A 7,016-nucleotide genomic window follows, 5' to 3' on the forward strand; every position below is an offset into this window, starting at 1 on the left:
ACTGCACACAGTATTCCAGATGCGGCCGCACCAGAGTCTTATACAACTGCATCATGACCTCCGGACTCCGGAACTCAATTCCTCTACCAATAAAAGTCAGTACGCCATATGCCTTCCTCACCGCACTATTTACCTGGGTGGCAACTTTCAGGGATCTGTGTACATGGACACCAAGATCCCTCTGCTCATCCACACTACCAAGTATCCGACAATTAGCCCAGTACCCATTCTTTTTGTTATTCTTCCCAAAGTGAGTCACCTCACACTTAGCTACATTGTATTCCATTTGCCACCTTTCTGCCCAGCTCTGCAGCTTCTCTATATCCTGCTGTAACCTGCCACATGCTTCCTCACTGTCAACAACTCCTCCGACTTTTGTATCATCCGCAAACTTGCTCACCCAATCTTCTAACCCCTCTTCCAGGTCATTTATAAAAATGACAAACAGCAATGGTCCCAAAACAGATCCTTGCGGAACACCGCTAGTGACGGCACTCCATGAAGAAACTTTGCCATCAACTACTACCCTCTGTCTTCTTCCATCCAGCCAATTCCTAGTCCAAACCTCCAACTCACCCTCAATGCCATATCTCTGTATTTTCTGCAGTAGCCTACCATGGGGAGCCTTATCAAACGCCTTACTAAAATCCATATATACCACATCTACCGCTTTCCCCTCATCAACCTCCTTCGTCACCTTTTCAAAGAATTCAATAAGGTTTGTGAGGCACGACTTGCCCTTCACAAAACCATGCTGACTATCCTTGATCACATTATTCCTATCCAGATGTTCATAAATCCTATCCCTTACAATTCTCTCTAAGACTTTGCCCACAACAGAAGTGAGACTCACCGGCCTATAGTTACTAGGGTTATCCCTACTCCCCTTTTTGAACAAGGGGACCACATTTGCTATCCTCCAGTCTTCTGGCACTACTCCAGTAGACAAAGAGGACATAAAAATCAAGGCCAATGGCTCTGCAATCTCCTCCCTTGCTTCCCAGAGAATCCTAGGATAAATGCCATCAGGCCCAGGGGACTTATCTATTTTCACCTTTTCCAGGATTTCCAACACCTCTTCTCTACATACCTCAAAGCCATCCATTCTACTTATTTGTGACTCAGATACGGTCCATCCAGAAGCATACCTACAGTGACAGAGTTTAACATGTAACACTCGGACGCTAGCATAGAACTGGAGTCTCGATGAAGCTTTCTGCCTGGCATTCACCAGGATCAAAACAAAAATGCCAAATTGGCATTGGGGAAATGGGCGGTCACGCACCTTGGCAGGAAGAATAGAAGAGTTGATTATTACTTAGATAGACACATTTTTACCAATGTTTACCTAAGGGAAGGGAGCTGGTTGGTTAGCAAGTCAATACTGTCTACACCAATCAGAATTCTTGCCAATATCTAAGCCAATACCTAAGCCAATCAAAGTGGACTTAGTGACCGATCAGCATGCTTTTTACTTATTATAATAATATTCCACCAGCATGTGAAATTTGGCATTCTTGCATTTGTCCTGATGAGTGCAAGATGAAGAGCTTTAGTGTCATGTCTCTCCCGTCAATTATATCTAGCCTGCTGTTCCTGCTTACATTAGCTGATTGGAGGATGAAGTAGAGGTCCCAGAATAGATAATTTCACCCACTCCAAGTTTTCACTACAGCAGAGGCTGAGGGGTGACCCAATAGCAGTATATAAAATTTTGAGAGGCATAGATACAGTGGATAGTTCAAGAGTCTTTTTCCCCCAAGGTGGAAACATCAAATAATAAGGAAGATAGATTTAAGGTGAGAGGATGAAAGGTTAAAGGAGACGTGCGAGGTATTTTTAAATTTTTTTTTTAAACATAGAGGCTGGTAGGTGTCTGGAATGTGGTGCCATGGGAGATGGTAGAAGCAGATATGATAGCAATGCTTAAGCATCATTTAGACTGACACATGGATGGTCAAGGAATGGAGGGTTTTTGCATGGTTCAGGAATTAAGGATTATGGGGATAATACAGGTGGGAGGAGCTAAGACAATGGATAGATCAGCCATGATCTCAATGAATGGAGGAGCAGGCTCGATGGGCCAAATGGCCTACTCCTGCTTCTATTACAATGAAACTAATAATGGACCACGTGCAGGTAGATGGGATTAGTTTAGAATGGTCAGTATGGACATGATGGGCCGAAGGGCCTGTTCCTGTGCTGCACTATACTGAGTAATCAAGATTGAAAGTGAATCTCGAGTGCAGTGCTGAGGTACTGCTGCACTGTCAGAGGTGCCACCTTTCAGAAGCAATATTGAATGGAAGTCCTTGTCTGTCCTCTCAAGTGTGCAAAAAAAAATCTCAAGAGCTCAATCATGAACAGTAACAAAACCGTCCCTAATGTCCATGGACCAAAAACATTCCTCAATCGACATGATAAAAAAGGTTGATAGTCCGACTATCACCTGGCTAGTATTTGTGGGAGCTTGCTGTGCACTTCAGCCATTCTGCCAGACATTACAGATGCATTTCATTGGCTGCAAAGTGCTTCAGGAGTTCTTGTGGTCATGAACGCAGTGATAGAAATTTGTTTAAGTTCTTTCATGCAACATGAACATTGATGGGCAGGTCAGCATTTATTGTCTGTCCCTAGTTGCCCCTTGAGAAGGTGGGGGTGAGCTGGCTTCTTGAACCGCCTCAGTCCATGTGCTGTAGGTTGACCCAAAATGCCCTGAGGAGGGAATTCCAGGATTTTGACCCAGTGACACTGAAGGAAGGGTGGTATATTTCCAAGTCAGGATGGTGAGGGGCTTGGAGGGGAACTTTCAAGGTCATGTTGTGGCTGTACAGGACATTGGTTAAGCCACTGTTGGAGTATTGCATGCAATTCTGGTCTCCTTCCTATCGGAAAGATGTTGTGAAACTTGAAAGGGTTCAGAAAGGATTTACAAGGAGGTTGCCAGGGTTGGAGGGTTTGAGCTATAGGGAGAGGCTGAACAGGCTGGACTGTTTTCCCCGGAGCATCAGAGGCTGAGGGGTGACCTTATAAAGGTTTACAAAATTATGAGGGGCATGGATAGGGTAAATATGCAAAGTCTTTTCCCTGAGGTCGGGGAGTCCAGAACTAGAGGGCATAGGTTTGGGGCGAGAAGGGAAAGATATAAAAGAGACCTAAGGGGCAACTTTTTTCACGCAGAGGGTGATACGTGTATGGAATGAGCTGCCAGAGGATGTGATGGAGGCTGGTACAATTACAACATTTAAGAGGCATCTGGATGGGTATATGAATAGGAAGGGTTTGGAGGGATATGGGCCGGGTGCTGGCAGGTGGGACTAGATTGGGTTGGGATATCTGATCGGCATGGACGGGTTGGACGGAAGGGTCTGTTTCCATGCTGTATATCTCTATGACTCAACACTGTTGTATTTGTGAACTGTCTGACTTCAGAATCCTGTGCTGACGAGTGCCCATGGTGTCCAAGGTGTATGCCATTTGCAAATAACCAATTGTCTAATGCAGATATTGGGACGGGGAGGGGCCAACATAACAACCTGCATTTATATAGTGCCTTTTACACGACATTTTGCTGAAACCATATCAACAAAATTTGAAACGAGACACAAAAGGAGATATCAGAATATGTAAACAAAAGCTACTTGTAACAATTAGTGTATCTGCAGCCTGAGATCCCTCTGCGCCACTCACTAAACAAGGCTGGTATTTTTCATCGTGGTTGCCTCCTCAATGCTCTGACCAGGAGATGCCACCTCCCACTCAGAGACTCCATTTGCAGGCTCACTCTGCAGCTTCACGTACATTGTCGTGCAGCTTGGCCAAACCCATCTCACATGAGCTACGCCTCCCCCAACCTGCTCCCGACAGGAAATCTTCACATTTGACTTCAGACCACACAAGCCGGAATCATTTCTCGGGATGAAGAGCAGCACGGATCCCTGTGGAAAAGCACCAATGGTTCCACTGGGAGGTGGAAGCCTTCTCTCGTATTTGGTCACCCGCTGTTCTTCATTTTCTGTCTTGTCCTCGCTCCATGTTCCCCAACTTTAGACAGGTGTCTACCATGTCACCACAGTGTGGCATTTCAGTCTTCATAACAAAACCCCTGTTTTTGCTCATCTGCTCTCCAAACCCTCACTGTGCCTCCATTACATCCAGGCTGATTATTCCAATACACCTCTGACCAAACTGTTCTATTTTTTTATAACCCTGACCATTCCAAGTATTCTTGTATCTAAGTATGATATCTTATTGTCATACTCTTAAAAGTTCACTGACATCACTATGCACTATACAAGTCGACATTTTGTTAATTCTTCAAAGAAATGAAGGAGGTTGGAAAGCAACAGCCTCATTAAGGTTCCAAAGACAGCACCTTCGAAGCCCACAACCACTCCCATCTAGAAGGACAAGGGCAGCAGATACAAGGGAACACCACCCCCTGCAAGTTCCCCTCCAAGCCCCTCACCATCCTGACTTGGAATTATACCATTGTTCCTTCAGTGTTGGTGGGTTAAAATTATGGAACTCATTCCCTAGCTTGATTGCAAAATCCCTGCAAGGACAGGGACAGCTCAAGAAGGCAGCTCACCACCACCTCCTCAAGGAGGAGAACACGAGGACTGCAGATGCTGGAGATCAGAGGCAAAAAAAGTGTGGTGCCATTTCCTCTACTTTGGGGAGACAGGACACTAACTCATGGAACATTTCAGAGAACATCTGTGGGACACAGGCACCAAACAATCCCACCCCCCTCTGGCCAGCCACTTCAACTCCCACTCCCACTCCAACAAGGGCATGCAGGTCCTGGGCCTCCTCCACCGCCAAACCCTAACCACCTGATACCTGGAGGAGGAACGCCTCATCTTCCACTTGGGACCCTCCAACCACACAGGATCAATGCTGATTTCACCAGTTTCCTCATTTCCCCTCCCCCCACCTTATCCCAGATTTAACCCTCCAACTCGGCACCGCCCTCATGACCTCTTCATGTTCCTTCCCACCTAACCACTCCACCCTCCTCTCCGACCTATCCCCATCATCCCCCACCTTCGTCTACTTATTGCATTCCCAGCTACCTTCCCCCTAGCACCCATTTACCTTTCAGTCCCTTCAGACCTCCCCTCATTCCTGATGAAGCGCTTATACTTGAAACGTCGACTCTCCTGCTTCTTGGATGCTGCCTGACCAGTTGTGCTTTTCTAGCACCACACTTTTTGACCACTTTCTCAAGGGCAACTCAGCAATACATCTTTTTCACAGAGAGGGTGGTACGTGTATGAAATGAACTGCCCAAGGAAATGGTGGAGGCTGGTACAATTGCAACATTTAAGAGGCATTTGGATGTGTATATGAAAAGGAAGGGTTTGGAGGGATATAGGCCAGGTGCTGTCAGGTGCGACTAGATTAGGTTGGGATATCTGGTCGGCATGGACGAGTTGGACCGAAGGGTCTGTTTCTGTGCTGTACATCTCTATGGCTCTATAATAAATGCTGGGCCTAGACAGCGACATCTATATCCCATGAATGAATTCTTCAAAATTGGCAGAGCAAGAGGATTGGTTTTTGGATGAGTTGTTGTTATCAGTAACACACTGCATTAAGAAATTCAATAGGAACTAAAAGGGACACCTAGGCAGTTAAGAGTGAACCACATTGGCTGTGGGCCTGGAGTCACATGTAGGCCAGACCAGGTAATGATGGCAGATTTCCTTCCTGAAGGACATTAGTGAATCAGATGGGTTTTTAACTACTAATAATATTGCCACAGTCCCCACTGCTGAGACTCACTTTACATCACAGATTTTTATTCATCCAATGTAAAGTCGATCAGTTGCTGCAATGGGATTTGAACTGGCAACTCCATCACCTGGGTTATAGTGACACTTTCACTACAAACCATCTGCCGCTAAAGCGTTTACACTGAGAAACAGGAGTAGGCCATTCAGCCCCTCAAGCCTGTTCTGCCAATCAATGAGATCACGGCTGATCTGTGACCTACCTCCATATACCTGCTTTTTGCCCATGTCCCTTAAATACTATAAATAGATTTTTGTTAAGCAATGTCAGATATAAAACTAACAATCGATCTGGTATCAACTGCCACTTGTGGAAGAGAATTCCAAACCCCTCCCACCCAATGTGTGTAGATGTGCTTCCAACCTTCTCTCCTCAATGGTCTGACCCTAATTCTCAGATAATGTCCTGGTTCTGGAATCTCCAACCTGTGGAAATAGTTAATAAAAACCTAAAGAACTGCAGATGCTGTAAATCAGAAACAAAAACAGAAATTGCTGGAAAATCTCAGCTGGTCTGGCAGAATCCATGGAGAGAAATCAGAGCTTAGGTTTTGGGTTGAGGACCCTTACTGAGAATGGTAGAAATAGCTTATCTTTATCTACTCTGTCTTTTCCAATTATTATCTTGAAGACTTCAATCAACTCACTCCTTAACCTTCTGAATTCTAGAGAAAACAGGCTTAATTTGTACAAAGTTTGGGAGAAGATTTGTAGCTCGGGTGCTCGTTGTCGTGGTTCTGTTCACCGAGCTGAGAATTTGTGTTGCAGACGTTTCGTCCCCTGTCTAGGTGACATCCTCAGTGCTTGGGAGCCTCCTGTGAAGCGCTTCTGTGATCTTTCCTCTGGCATTTCTAGTGGCCTGTCCCTGCCGCTTCCGGTTGTCAGTTTCCGCTGTCCGTTGCAGTGGTCGGTATACTGGGTCCAGGTCGATGTGCTTATTGATTGAATCTGTGGATGAGTGCCATGCTTCTAGGAATTCCCTGGCTGTTCGGTTTGGCTTGTCCTATAATAGTAGTGTTGTCCCAGTCGAACTCATGTTGCTTGTCATCTGCATGTGTGGCTACTAAGGATAGCTGGTCGTGTCGTTTCATAGCATGTTGGTGTTCATGGATGCGGATCGTTAGCTGTCTTCCTGTTTATCCTATGACAGTCCTTGCATGGGATTTTGTACACTACATTGGTTTTGCTCATGCTGGGTATCGGGTCCTTCGTTCTGGT

The 7,016-nt window shown here is 45.6% G+C and overlaps 1 protein-coding gene across 6 annotated transcripts in view; it reads right to left on the reverse strand.

The window, feature by feature from the left end:
- ss18 (SS18 subunit of BAF chromatin remodeling complex) overlaps nt 1–7,016 on the reverse strand; it is an 80,616-nt gene that overhangs the window by 71,536 nt on the left and 2,064 nt on the right. The gene's annotated exons all lie outside the window — the stretch shown is intronic.

Source organism: Chiloscyllium plagiosum, chromosome 4 (assembly GCF_004010195.1).
Source record: "Chiloscyllium plagiosum isolate BGI_BamShark_2017 chromosome 4, ASM401019v2, whole genome shotgun sequence".
Lineage (NCBI taxonomy): Eukaryota > Metazoa > Chordata > Chondrichthyes > Orectolobiformes > Hemiscylliidae > Chiloscyllium > Chiloscyllium plagiosum.